This window comes from Pipistrellus hanaki (assembly GCF_964339955.1).
Source record: "Pipistrellus hanaki genome assembly, chromosome: 3".
Classification (NCBI taxonomy): domain Eukaryota; kingdom Metazoa; phylum Chordata; class Mammalia; order Chiroptera; family Vespertilionidae; genus Pipistrellus; species Pipistrellus hanaki.
The window spans coordinates 155,253,148-155,266,013 of NC_140505.1; the positions used below are offsets into that span (position 1 = coordinate 155,253,148).

Here is a 12,866-nt window from a genome sequence, read left to right on the forward strand (position 1 = left end):
GGTATTATGGAAACTTGGCAAGTTTCGCACATTAGTTGTTTTCACTCTTCCCCTATATCTTTTCCCACAGTGATTAGTAGTTCATTACTTAAAACACAAAGAGATTGTGGGTCTGTCTTTCCGGGCAGAAAGAAAAGGGGATGGTACTCACTCCATAGCCAGGTTTGGGGAAAGTGAGAAACTAAGAGGAGAGGAGCACAGGCTGATGAATCCTCAGGCCTGATGAATAAAGAAGGACATTGTCTTCTTAGGAAGAATTTTCATTCTCTTCCCTGTGGACTTTTTAATATTTTATGTGAAATCCATTTCCCATCATACCCTTAATGCGCTCTCTCTCTCTCTCTCTCTCTCTCTCTCTCTCTCTCTCTCTCTCTCTCTCCCTCCCTCCCTCCCTCTTTCTCTTTCCCTTCCCTTCCTTCCTCCCTTTCACTCTGTCTAAAAATAAAATAAAGTAAAACGAAATAAAATAAAATAATGAATGGGATGGTCATGAGATTGAAGTAATAAGATTTGGATACTAGTCTACTCATTCATTAAGTCAGTGGTTCTCAACCTTTCTAATGCCTCGACCCTTTAATACAGTTCCTCAACCATAAAATTATTTTTGTTGCTACTTCATAACTGTAATTTTGCTACTGTTAATGAATTGTAATGTTAAATATCTGTGTTTTCCGATGGTCTTAGGCTCTACAGCAGCGGTTCTCGACCTGTGGGTTGCCTAAGACCATCGGAAAACACAGAGATTTACATTACGGTTCATAACAGAAGCAAAATTACAGTTATGAAGTAGCAATGAAAATAATTTTATGATTGGGGATCACCACAACATGAGGAACTGTATTAAAGGGTTGCAGCATTAGAAAGGTTGAGAACCACTGCATTAAGTAGATGTGTGATAATTTACTTTATGTCTTTGGGACTGGCTTTTCCTTTCTATAAAATTAGGGGACAAAATATAAATAGATAACGGACTCAGACATTCTACAATGTAGAAATGAATATATGTAATTAAAGCAAAGCAATCTGCAGTCACCACGATGCACGGTGGGTAACTGTCGTGATATGTGCCAGCATGTAGTTGAGTAGGAGTTCAGGAAAGTCTAACTCGAGCAAGTTGCACTCTGTCCCTAAATAAATAGAAACCTAATTTACCTATAGTGTAATCCTGTGATCAGCATGCTCTCCCTGCAATTTGCATAGCCATTGCTTCAGGCAGGACTAGACCAAAATTGTAGATAGAAAGGAAGAGGTAATGTCTCCTTTCTACAAAGGAGAAAGTTTTGATAAGTACAAGATGCTGAGAAAAAAGGAAACTGCTCATTTGGATGAAAGAAATGAACTCTTTTCAACCATTCAAGATTCCTGCAGCTTTGAGAATAGTTTGTGACTGGCTTTTAATATTCTTGAAGCCTTTTGTTAGAACAAGTGTCTAACTTTTAGATTACACACTTATCTTGAGGGCAGATATGTCCTGAAGGTCTTATATAAACACACAATAGGAATGAGATTCAATTTACAGTGCAATAGAAACAAAAACAAACAAGAAAAACCACATAGATGGACATAAAGTTGATTTCATTAATATTTATTAGGGTATCTTACATTTCTGTTTCAAGTGGAATTAAGTGAACAAATTATCTTGTTTTTGTTAAATGGGTCTATTTTTATTAGATGACTAGTGGCCCAGTGCACAAAATTCATGCACATTAAAAGGAAATTAGAGGGAATATTTTAATATTGCTATTTGCCCTTTCTCTATAATAGAAGTGTCAGAGATTAAAGAAAATTAGTAAAATGTATATGAAAATCTCCCTCCAATCAGAGTCTGGAGCACACCATGGGATCTAGAGTCAAGTCCCCACCCACCCCCTGCACACTCTTCGCTGGGCTGGGGGCGTGGCCTGAGGTCCCTAGCCCCAACCAGGTGCCATGCAGCCTCAGATCCTTGCTGTTCGGTCCTGACATTATGGCACCCCGGCTAATATGCATATTCCTATATTATATAGGTAGAAGACTATCCATCTTTAAGATGCTTTCATTACTATAATAGATAAGACTATGCTGCTACTATCTGGACATCTTACAGTATAAATGTCCTTTCTTCAAAGTAGCAAGCAAAAGCCTTCAATATATGCACACACTGAACTGTTAGACTCAGCTGGGGCAGATATCTCCAGTTTCCTGACAATAGTGTGCATTGGTAGACCTAAGTCTGCTTGAAGTACTTACTTTCAAGTATGTTGAGACCAGACACATAACTTAGTGTTCTTCCTAATTTCCAATTGTCCTATTTTCCAGACTACCTGGGGTTTGTAGAATGTGTCCTCTCACTGACCCCTGCTAAATAAAGCCCCATTTTTCTACAATGTGGAGCATTTTCACAATCACTTTTTCTCATTTCTTGGCTGAGGAAATATTATTCTTGCCTCCCATGGTCATCCTGTTATTCACCAACCAATGTTACTGACCCAACAACTGCTCCTTGCCTTTTCTACAGGGAGTCACAGGGAAGAGCCCTTGCTTCCCCACCCCCTCAACTCCGTGCTCTGATGGTGGGGGGTCATTTCTGGAGGAGCCTGGGAAGTTAAAATGCATTAATTACAAGAGAATAGCCCAAAAGCCATGGGGGACAATTGCAGCTTGGAAATCATTTTGTCAATTGCAGCTTGGAAATCATTTTGCTAAACTGGAAGGGATAAGTATACGGAATTTATCTAAGACTTGTTAAATAAACCAAGATGAGCACAATAAACAAATGCTATTCTTAGTGTATGGGAATTAATTTCTTCACTGTCACAACAAAGAATATTGTTGGCCACATGATATTCTTTGCTTTGAAACAGATGTTTAATAATAATAATAACAATAATAACAATAAATACTTATTGAATGATCTCACCTGAAACACATTCTTTTTTTAAAGGTAGGTTTCTCAGTTAGGATGGGAAGTTGTATTTCTGCTCCAGGTCAAGAAAAGGAGCAAAACCAGACCAGTGACCCCAAGGCTGACCTCAGGACCTATTGGATAATTACCTTGCCCTGGTGCCAGCTAATCAATCAGTGGAGCCCAGAACCCTGAGAGCACACACCTGGAAAACTGTTGAATAGTCTACTGAGATCTCCTGGGACCTTTCCTTAAAACAGCTAGGATGGAGGACCCTGTGTGCTCTACCTCCCAGGAGCTCAAACCCTGGTCTATGCTTTTCCCTTTTCTCCACTCCACTCCCCCTCCCTGGCCCAGGCAGGTTACCATTACCTTCCTCACTCCCAAGCTCCTAGGGCCCTTCCTTTACCTCTATAACTTGTTTCTTAATCCCATTTCTAGGAAATACTTTTTATACCTCTGTGATTAACCAAATAAATGTTCTCTTATAAAAAAAAGTAAAAAAAAAAATGTACAAAAGTCATTCTTAGTTCAGATATTATATCAAAACAGGAGGGAGCTAAATTTGCCCTCAGACTACTGGGCTGGAGCACCAAATGGATGAAACCCCAGCCAGTTTTCTAGTTGTGTAAACCTGTCCCTTCTGTTCCATTCTACTCACTGTTCTTGGGTCACAGATTGTATTCCTGCCTCCACCCCACCAGCATGCAAATGCACTGGGGACCAGGAAAGAATGTCTGAGATTCATTGCAAAATGACATGATCTATGTATTCACACTAGAGGTGCAGTGCACGAAATTCGTGCACTGGTAGGGTCCCTAGCAGCTGCTGGCCGGGTACTTCCTCCCTTCCCCCCGGCCAGCCCTGGTCGAACTCCTGGATGAGCTCCTGGTTGAGGGGACAATTTGCATACTACGCTTTAATTATTAGGACGGTGTGGCTTTGCCAGAAATACAGTACAAACATCAAGTAGGGCCCAGACCTCCCATGGAACATGAGAGGCCCCGTGATGTCTTCTCCACTGTTTATGCTCCAGGTTCCTCACATGTAAATCTAGACCTGACAGAATGTATCCAGAGAGGCCCTGCATAGCCCTGCCAGCATGTAGACTTTTTTCTTTTCTTTTTTTTTAATGTTTTCAACCAGACTGCATATCTTTCAGGTGAATTATCTCTTGATCTCTTATCCATATAGCGGAATTGTTTTCATCATCAGTTTCAAGCCAATTGACAGGGTCAATTCTAATCTCCTGCTTTCTTCCAACTAAGGAGCATGAAAGAAATGAGAGAAGCTGATGGTTAAGAGAGCTATGCATGTTAAAAGGTTTAATCTATTAATACAAGGGTAGCATTTCCCAAAGCATGTTCTGCTGAACACTGACTCTGTGTTCCACCAAAAAAGCATCTCAAGGACAAATAAGTTTAGGAAATATGGCATAAAATACCTCTTACTTTTCAATGATTCTTAGTGTGCGTTAGTATATTAAAGGCTCTAAGGATTCCTGCGATGAAACTGTTTAACTGCCCAGCTGGGGTGGCTGAATGGTTGAGAGTGAACTTATGAACCAGGAGGTCACCATTCAATTCCTATCAGGGCATATGTGGGCTCTATCTCCAGTGTGGGATGTGCAGGAGGCAGCCATTCAATGATTCTCTCTCATCACTGATGTTTCTATCTCCCTCTCCCTTCCTCCCTGAAATCAATTTAAAATTTTTTTTTTTTTTTTTTTTTTTTTAAGAAAAGAAACTGCTTAACTATGTTGAATCAAGTGTTTCTTAAGCTTATATAATCAGGAAAGCTTTTTTTTTTCTCTTTCACTTAACTGTTATTAATATTCCAAGAAACAAATGAGCCACAGACTACATTTTAGGAAACACTACTATAGGAGGGGGTGGCAGGAGTATGCCCTAGAATCTAAAGGTTTTATGCAGGGGAGTGAGTTATGTTTTAGGAAAACCACTTTGGTGAAGATCAGGTCCTTCTCTCCCAGTTGTTTCATTTTAGGAAGTTACCCTGTATCCTATCCATATGCTCAAGCCAGAAAAACAGGAGCCATAATTGTTGTGGTGGTAACTTTTAAACCACTAGAGGCCCGATGCACAAAATTCGTGTAAGGGCCTTAGCCCTCACAGCCCCGGCGGCCAGCCCTTGAAGCCCCGTAAGAATGTCTGGATGGTCGTTCGGCTGTCTGGTCTAATTAGCATATTACACTTCAATTATTATAGATTATAAAATGCATACATGGTTTAAAAATAAGCCCAACAGTGCAAGTGATAATATGAAAAACAAAAGCCTCATCCCTCCTCTCTCTCACCTTCACCTCTGGCCTACTTCCTAGAGGTACTAAGTAGGGTTAGCAAGTTGCATTTCATTTTCCGGTTCTTTATATCCAGCTCTAAATCATACACATGTGAGCCTATTGTTTTAAATTATAAACACTCAGCAATATCTATTGAAGAAATTTGTTCTCATACTTCTTCCCACCTCGCTCACCTCTCACATGCTCTCTGTCACCGAGTTCTATGAATTTTACTTTCCAAATGCATCTCTCTGTCCTCTCCCCTCTGTCTGCCCTGGCAGCACTGTCACCGGGACTCCGGCCACTCTCTCATGGTACTCATAAAGACCTTAAAATATAAACTAGGTGATGTCTGGCTTCAAAGTCTTCAAAGGCTCCCTGCCAAAATACAATTTAAAATCCTTATATCAAGATCTGTGAAGGTTTGCATGACCACGCTCCAGCCTACCTCCCCGCACCCATAGCCAGCCTCTCAGCAAAACCTTCACCAAACTCCAGCCACAGGTGCCTGCTATCCCTTGAACACTTTTGGCCTCTTCTTCTCCTTAAAGCCTTCCCATTTCTATTTTCTCTGTCCAGATGGATTTTCCCCAAATTCTTTTTTTTTTTTTTTTGCCAAGTTAACTCATATACTTCTTTCAAATATCAATTTAAAGAGCATCACATCTGAGTCAGCCCCTATGTCTTTTTCTCCATAGCACTGTTCTCCATACTACTTCCAACAATTTGTTATTTTATGTTTATGTTTAAAATGTCTCTAAGTTCTCAAAGAATGGGGAGCATATCTGCTTTATTTAACGCTATATGCTGTGAAATTGGCACTGTCTGGTTACAAAATGGGCTCAATAATTACTTACTTACTAGTAGCCCTGCGCAGGAATCCATGTGCCAGTAGCTCACTGCCACCCTCTTGTAGCTCTTCGCCCCCTCAGAGCTTGCTGCCCTGCCTGCTCCCTGCCTGTTCCCTTAGCTTTCTGCTGCCTGCTTGTAGCTTGCTACCCCACCTTCCTGCTGATCTGTGGTCTGGTTGTTAAGTAGTTGGTTGTTAACACTTCACAGTGTAAAGACCATTTGCATATTACACCTTTATTATAGAGAATATGAATGAATTTAGCCAGTGGAAAGTTCTCTCATGGTTTTAGGTTCCTGCTTTCTCTTAACGTGAAATTTAGTCCCATCCAGATTTTCACGTTTTGCATACCTATCTATCACCTAGAAGACTCACTCATTTATCTCTACGAGAAGCAGAACTTAAAGCTTCACTGATCATCTTAGTTTATTTTATTCTCTCCTTGGGACCTCATTGCATTTATTTCCTGTACCCTTCATTTTGTGCCAAACCTTATAATGATTTGTAACAACTTATCTGCTATTATTAGCACCTCTTATTTACACATTTTGTCTTGCCAATGATGTCGTAAGTCTATCAAGTACAGAACTTGGTACTTCATATCCTAAAGTATATAGTGTGCCCCTAAACAGGGCAGCTGCATGAAGAGGAGTCTCCACCCTACTCCTCTGTGCCCCCATTATAAGACTTTGATGTGGGAGTTTGACCCATTTCCTTTCACTCTCTTTTCTTCCGCTGCCCTTCTGAGTGTGTTGCCATTATACTGGGAATAGAGGCTGATATAAAGATAAGCTCTGAGGTTAGGAGAAGTAATTACGGGGAGTGTGCAGACAGAGGACTTGCCAGTGTCTCATTTCCTCCTCAGCGTTACAGGAGGTGAAGATAACGCGATAAGGGGATAGGTGTGTTTTATATTGCTAGGTGTCTCCCTAGATCATATAAAAAAAGTGACTTGTTCAAGATTTTGAAAATATGGATTTGTAAAACTTAAATGAAATAAAGAGGATTACATCCTCAAAAAAAAAAAAATTCAATCATTGACTCAATATTTGGATGAATTAGGTCCAAATATCAACTTCATTTAGAAAGTGTCTTTGATTTTTTTTTTTTTGCAGGACAATTTCATTTTAATTTTTATTGTCAAGATAGCATAACCTCCTGAAGTTTTTAGACATAAAAATTAAATATGTTAAAGACAAATTCTAAACTCTAATAGAAAGACTTTAATAGGAAGCAATGTACAGTATTAAAGAAATGCCACAAAGAGAAAATTATCTATATACATAAAAGCCTAAGTGACCGGCTGACCGGCGGTAGCTATGATGTGCAGTGGCCAGAGGGCAGTTGGAAGCAGAAACCACAGGCATGGAATCATGGAACCGAGTGATGAATCTCAGAGGGAAGGAGGGAGGGGAAGGGCAGGAAGAGACCAACCAAAGATCCTATGTGCATGCACCCAAGCACCAGTGGGTCCCTCAACCTGGCCTGCGCCCTCTCGCAATCCTGGAACCCCTTGGGAGATGTTGGAGAGCCCATTTCAGCCCAATCCCTGCAGGCCAGGCCGCAGGACCCACCAGTGCAAGAGTCCATGCATGAGGCCCCTAGTTTATACATAAACACAAATCCAAGATCAATAGGCATTTTATTTTAAATTTTTTATTTATTAAGGTATCACATATTTGTCCTCATCCCCCCATTCCCATCCCAAACCCCTCCCCACGCATGTCCCAACCCCCCTGTTGTCCATGACAGAAAGTGTCTTTGAGATCCAAGAAGTTATTCTGTACTTTGAGTTGCTATTTCTAATCTTATCCAAATAGTGATATTTAAGGAATATTTAAAAAAAAAACTGAACACCTTAGCTACTCCCCCCCACCACCAAAATATAAGGGTTAAAAAGGATCTGCAACCCTTTTAATGTACTAAGCCAACCTTCCTCAACTTACTTCTAAAAATGGAGCAGAAAACTAAAGCCTGTAATACTGTCTTTGTTAGCATAGAACTATTCGAGGTAAGTAAACATTTTCACAATTACTTCCTCTTTTTACCTAGTGTGTCTTCCCAACTACCCTTTAAGATGAACAGAGTAGATGCTATTGTCTGCTGTCTTTATTTTGTCAGAGAGGAAGCTTGCCTCAGAGGGCTCACTGACAGTAAGTATGCAGCTGATAACTCCTGTTGGAGAATTCCCCTGAAGAATTGCTATGAGATCATGCTGTTGCTCAGAATAGGGCTGTTAACATGGGGTCAGGATTGGCTAAAGAATTTGCAGGGTCTAGTCCAAGCATGTCAAACTCAAAGACCAAATAAGCAAGGTTTAAGTCTATGTGGGCCACAAAAAAACAAAAACAAAAACAAAAACAAAAAACCAACCTTCAATTTTAATAGAAATGTATGTTTATTTAGAAAAGTATAGTATAAAATAGAATAAGAGCAATGGTAAAATTAATGTTTTCTTACATATCACTATATTGGCTGGGCTGCAAAAATATTTGTTGTAGGCCACAAAAGTAAAGTTTGTAGGCCACAAGTTTGACATGCTTGGTCTAGTGTACAATGAAAATTTGAGGCTCCTTGTTTGAAAGTTCTTAAGGCAGCTGAAGGTAACAGCAGGACACGGGGCCCTTCCAAGTACAGGGCCATGTTTCCATGAAGCTGGGGCTGCCTGGGGTCTCTGATGGGTGGCAGGGCATCAAGGAGACTGTGAACTCCTGATATTTTAGGCAGTATTTCCTGGTTAATGTTGTGGTATCTATAATAATGTTATGGTATTCTATAATGTTATAGAATTTCCTGCTTAACTTTCTGTGTTAATGTGTATATGATTGTTTCTTACATTCCATAGCTATTGTCAGATTTTCTTTAAAATTTAAAAAAAATATATTTTTATTGATTTCAGAGAGGAAGGAAGAGGCAGAGAGAGATAGAAAATCAATGGTGAGAAAGAATCATTGATTGGCTGCCTCCTGCACGCCCCTCACTAAGGACTGAGCCCGCAACCTGGCATGTGTCCTTGACCAGAATCGAATCTGGGACCCTTCAGTCCACAGGCCCACACTCTATCCACTGAGCCAAACCAGCTAGGGCTATTGTCAGATTTTCAAAGTGGTCTGTTAACACAATAAAGTGTTAAGAGTGCATCTTCCACAACAGCAAATGCTCCACAGACCCCAGCATGTCACAATACATGGGTGGGACCAGCATGCTGGTGGATGAGTGAGTTTTCAGGAATACATGGGGATGAGCACAAAACAAGAAATTGTTAAGGTTGCCCAGCTGTTGCCAGAAAGACAGACGCTCGAGGATGCTCGAGGATGCATCTTCAAAATATAGGAAAGCAAATAGTGAGATAGTCCAGATGAGCCCATTCTTTACAAACCCCAAAGTACTACCTAAATACGAGCTGTTTTACTTATTTTCACCTCTTTCAAGGAAGGGTCTCCATCTTCTGTAATTAGATACCACATTCCCTCCTATTAAGAAAGGTGAAATGTATCACCGAAGATCTGCCAACTCATGCTTACTTATATCTGTTTTACAGATAACTATAACCTAATGTTAGGAACTGGAGTAAGGTAGGATGGTTAATAAAGCAGGTGCAGGAGCGCCCTCAGAAAAAGCAAAGGAGGGGTGGTCATCTCTTGGGGGTGCTATACACAAATATCCCTACATGTGGATTTTGCTGAAAAGCCTGCTCCTGCAGTGAGGGGCGGCATCACAATTATATTCCGTTCCTTTGCACTTTTAGACTAAAAATGCTCTTCAGCCAAATCTCCAGCTCACAGAAATGGGGATGGACAGAGAGAGATGGGTCATTGAATCCACAGCGTAATCCTCACATTTCCATTTGCACCCTTTCACACGCAGAAAAAGCACCACCCATCTGTGTCCCGGCCACTCTGTTCCCCTCGCGTGGATGGCACAATGGGGCACCCTACGGGGCACAGAGATTCGAAGCTCTTGGGTTCCAGCGAGAACCTCTGTTTCTCGGTTGCTCACACCAGGAAACTCACTCATGGAGGAATCAGTGCTCATCATTTACCCATCCCGACAGCTGAAAGAGAAGGAGGCTGGCAGGCATGGGGAGCCTTCCTACGGTTTCTAGAATTCAGGTGGTCATGATTGCTCTTAATGCAATGGATTTCCCTGCGGGTAATCGGACTTGCCTCCCCGCAAGCTGTGGACTCTAGCTGGAGGCTTCCAGTCCTCGTTCCCCTGCTCCCTCCCAGACACGCAGGCCATGGGGAGAAGGTCCAAACTTTCAACCAGGACTGGCTCCGCCCCGGCGCCCCGGACCTGGTCCAGCCAGACCCGCACGGGAGGGTCTGGACGCTCGCAGCCCTGGGTGGGGTGGGGGAGAGGGGGGCGAGGCAGCGATCTCGGGTCGGGAAGCGGGAAGCGCAGGGAGGGCAGCCAGGGCGGCGCCGCACGTGGCCCGGGAGCCCGCGCGCTCTTTCTAGGAACAGCCCGCGGCCAAGGAGGCCCGGGAGAGCCCAGCCCGCGCCTCTCTCCCTCGGTCCCGGACAGAACCCCACCGTAACCCTCGCGATCCGCGGTTCCCGCCCCTGCGTACCCCACTCCGGCGAATATGCTGGCGCCCTAACGGCTGGCTGCCCGCGGGGCGCTCCAGCGCGCTCAGCCTGGGAGACGCTCGGGTGCCCCCGCCGGCCCCGCGCCCACCCCGCCCAGCCCGCCCTGCCCGCGCTCTGCCTGCCGGGCGCGGGCTCGGGCTGCAGCCTGGATGGAATACCTGCTCCTCCGGGTCGGGGTGGGGTTCAGCTGGGGCTCCTGGAATCCGCTCCTTCCCCGGGGCCACGGGAAGTGCTCCCGCCGCCGCCGCAAGGAAACAGCTCCTTGTCTCTCGGCTCTTGAACGTGACACTATATATCCGGCGGGAGACTGGGTGTGGAGCGGAGGAAGCCACCCTCCCCCCGCCTTCCCCGCCGCGCGGCCGCCTCGCTAGGGCGCGGAGCGGGCGGCGGCCTCGGCCCTGGGCGGGCCGGAGGGGGGCGCGGGCTGGCGGGGCTGGGCAGTGGAGGCCAGGGGGCAGCTCGCTGCGTCCCGCCCTGAGCCTCCATTCATTCATTCATTCATTCATTCATTCATTCATCCATCCATTCATCCATTCAGCACCAGGCAGAGCCATTATGACTCCACGGGTTCCCACCCCCTCCTCGTGTTTTAATCGGTGGGTGAGGGGAAAGGGAACAGGAGAGGCGCCCCTCTCTGGTCTGGAAAAGAAGGAGAGAGAAAAAGAGGAGAGGACAGAGGGAGGATGGAGATAGACAGACACGAGGTCAAAGGGTCTGGACTGAACAGGTCTTTCCCCCAGCCACCCTAGCAGGATGGGCAGCCCCAAATCCCAATTGACTCAGCTGGTCCCTTCTGCACCCCCCTATTCCCTCTCCTCTTCCCTCCTTGGGAGGGATGCTCTGTATCTATGGGCTTCAAACTCTGTGGGGCGCCCCGTACCGACCCACAGCACAGGGTTCTTCCGAACGCCCAGGAGGGGCTGGAGGCGCGGTTTACTCAGACCTCCCCAGGTTGGAGGACCGAAATCTGCCCACAGTGCTGGTGGGAGTGGGCAGGTGGATAGAGACTGGAGAGGAGAAGATGCTGCTGAAGGAACAGCGGCCCTTCAGATTCTTCAAAAAGACGTTTGGTTTCTTAGCCTGATAGATTTTGGGGGCGTGGGGGTGGGGTGGGGGAGATTAGACGTGGCCATCGGCGTCAGGGCGGAGTTGTAGAGGGAAGGACAGGCATGTGAGTGGAGCTGTCATAGGTCTCATCCAGGATGTGCTGAAACCCAGCAACTGCCCAGCCTAATTCCTTGGACAGGTGGAAGGCAAATTCCCGCATAAAAACGCTACGTTAAGAAAATCCAGAAAGGAGTATTGCTCTATGAGCTGTCTTCATTCCCATTACAGCGATCACCATAGATAGACATAAAATCCATGAAGGTTAGAATGAATGCAATGAGCTATTTCCTGCATTGAAACAATTTACACCGGATTTGAATTATCTTCTGCTGGACTCTCTTCAATTAAATGCGTCAAGGAAAGTGTAGCCTAAAGGCACCTGGCTCGTTTCCTCTGGTGACTGCCTGAAATCAACAGGGAGAGGAAAAGTTAGGACCAAATAAACATACTCTGTTACCCATCTCCCTACACAAGAATAAATCTGAACGTGTCCTCAAAGTGTGTATGAGAGTACTTGAAAAGACACAGACACATGTTGGTGAGAGCGTGCTGAAACCCACTCATCACAGCAGGTGGAAGGTAAATTGCTACAACTCTTTGGAAAGCAATTTAGCACACAATTTCCAAGGCATAACGTATTTTTAGTCACTTTTTAAAAATGTTCTCAACAGTAAAGGACTGGTAAATAATTCCCATTTCTTAGAATGCATTCTAGGGAAATAATCCACAAAAAAAGAAATGCCACATGAACAAAATTGCAGGTTTGTTACAGCATCTATAAAAATAAAACTGTAATATGCTAATTAGACCAGACAGACAAATGACCTTCCGGATGTCATTCCAGATGTCATTCTGGACAAAGCCAAGGCAGAACCGAGGCAAAGGTGGTTAGGGGCTATAGGCAGGCAGGCAAAGTGGTTATGGGTGATTAGGCAGGCAGGCAGGAGAGCAATTAGGAGCCAGCAGTCCCAGATTGTGAGAATAGGCAGGCTGGGCTGAGGGACGACCCCCTCCTCCCTGCATCATGCATGAATTTTGTGCATAGGGCCTCTGGTTATTAATAAAGGAGAAAGTAAAACATACTTTCAGTAGGAATGTTAATAGATAAAATACAATATTATTTTATCTATCAAC

At 44.1% G+C, this 12,866-nt stretch overlaps 1 protein-coding gene across 1 annotated transcript in view; it reads right to left on the reverse strand.

Annotated features, from left to right (window-relative positions):
• The window catches only part of FAR2 (fatty acyl-CoA reductase 2), a 119,585-nt gene extending 108,591 nt beyond the window's left edge, over positions 1-10,994 (reverse strand). The window contains exon 1 of the mRNA XM_084877144.1: positions 10,784-10,994. The gene's annotated coding sequence lies outside the window, so the exon portion shown is untranslated. The remainder of the gene's footprint in view (positions 1-10,783) is intronic.
• Between the last annotated feature and the right edge of the window lie 1,872 nt (positions 10,995-12,866).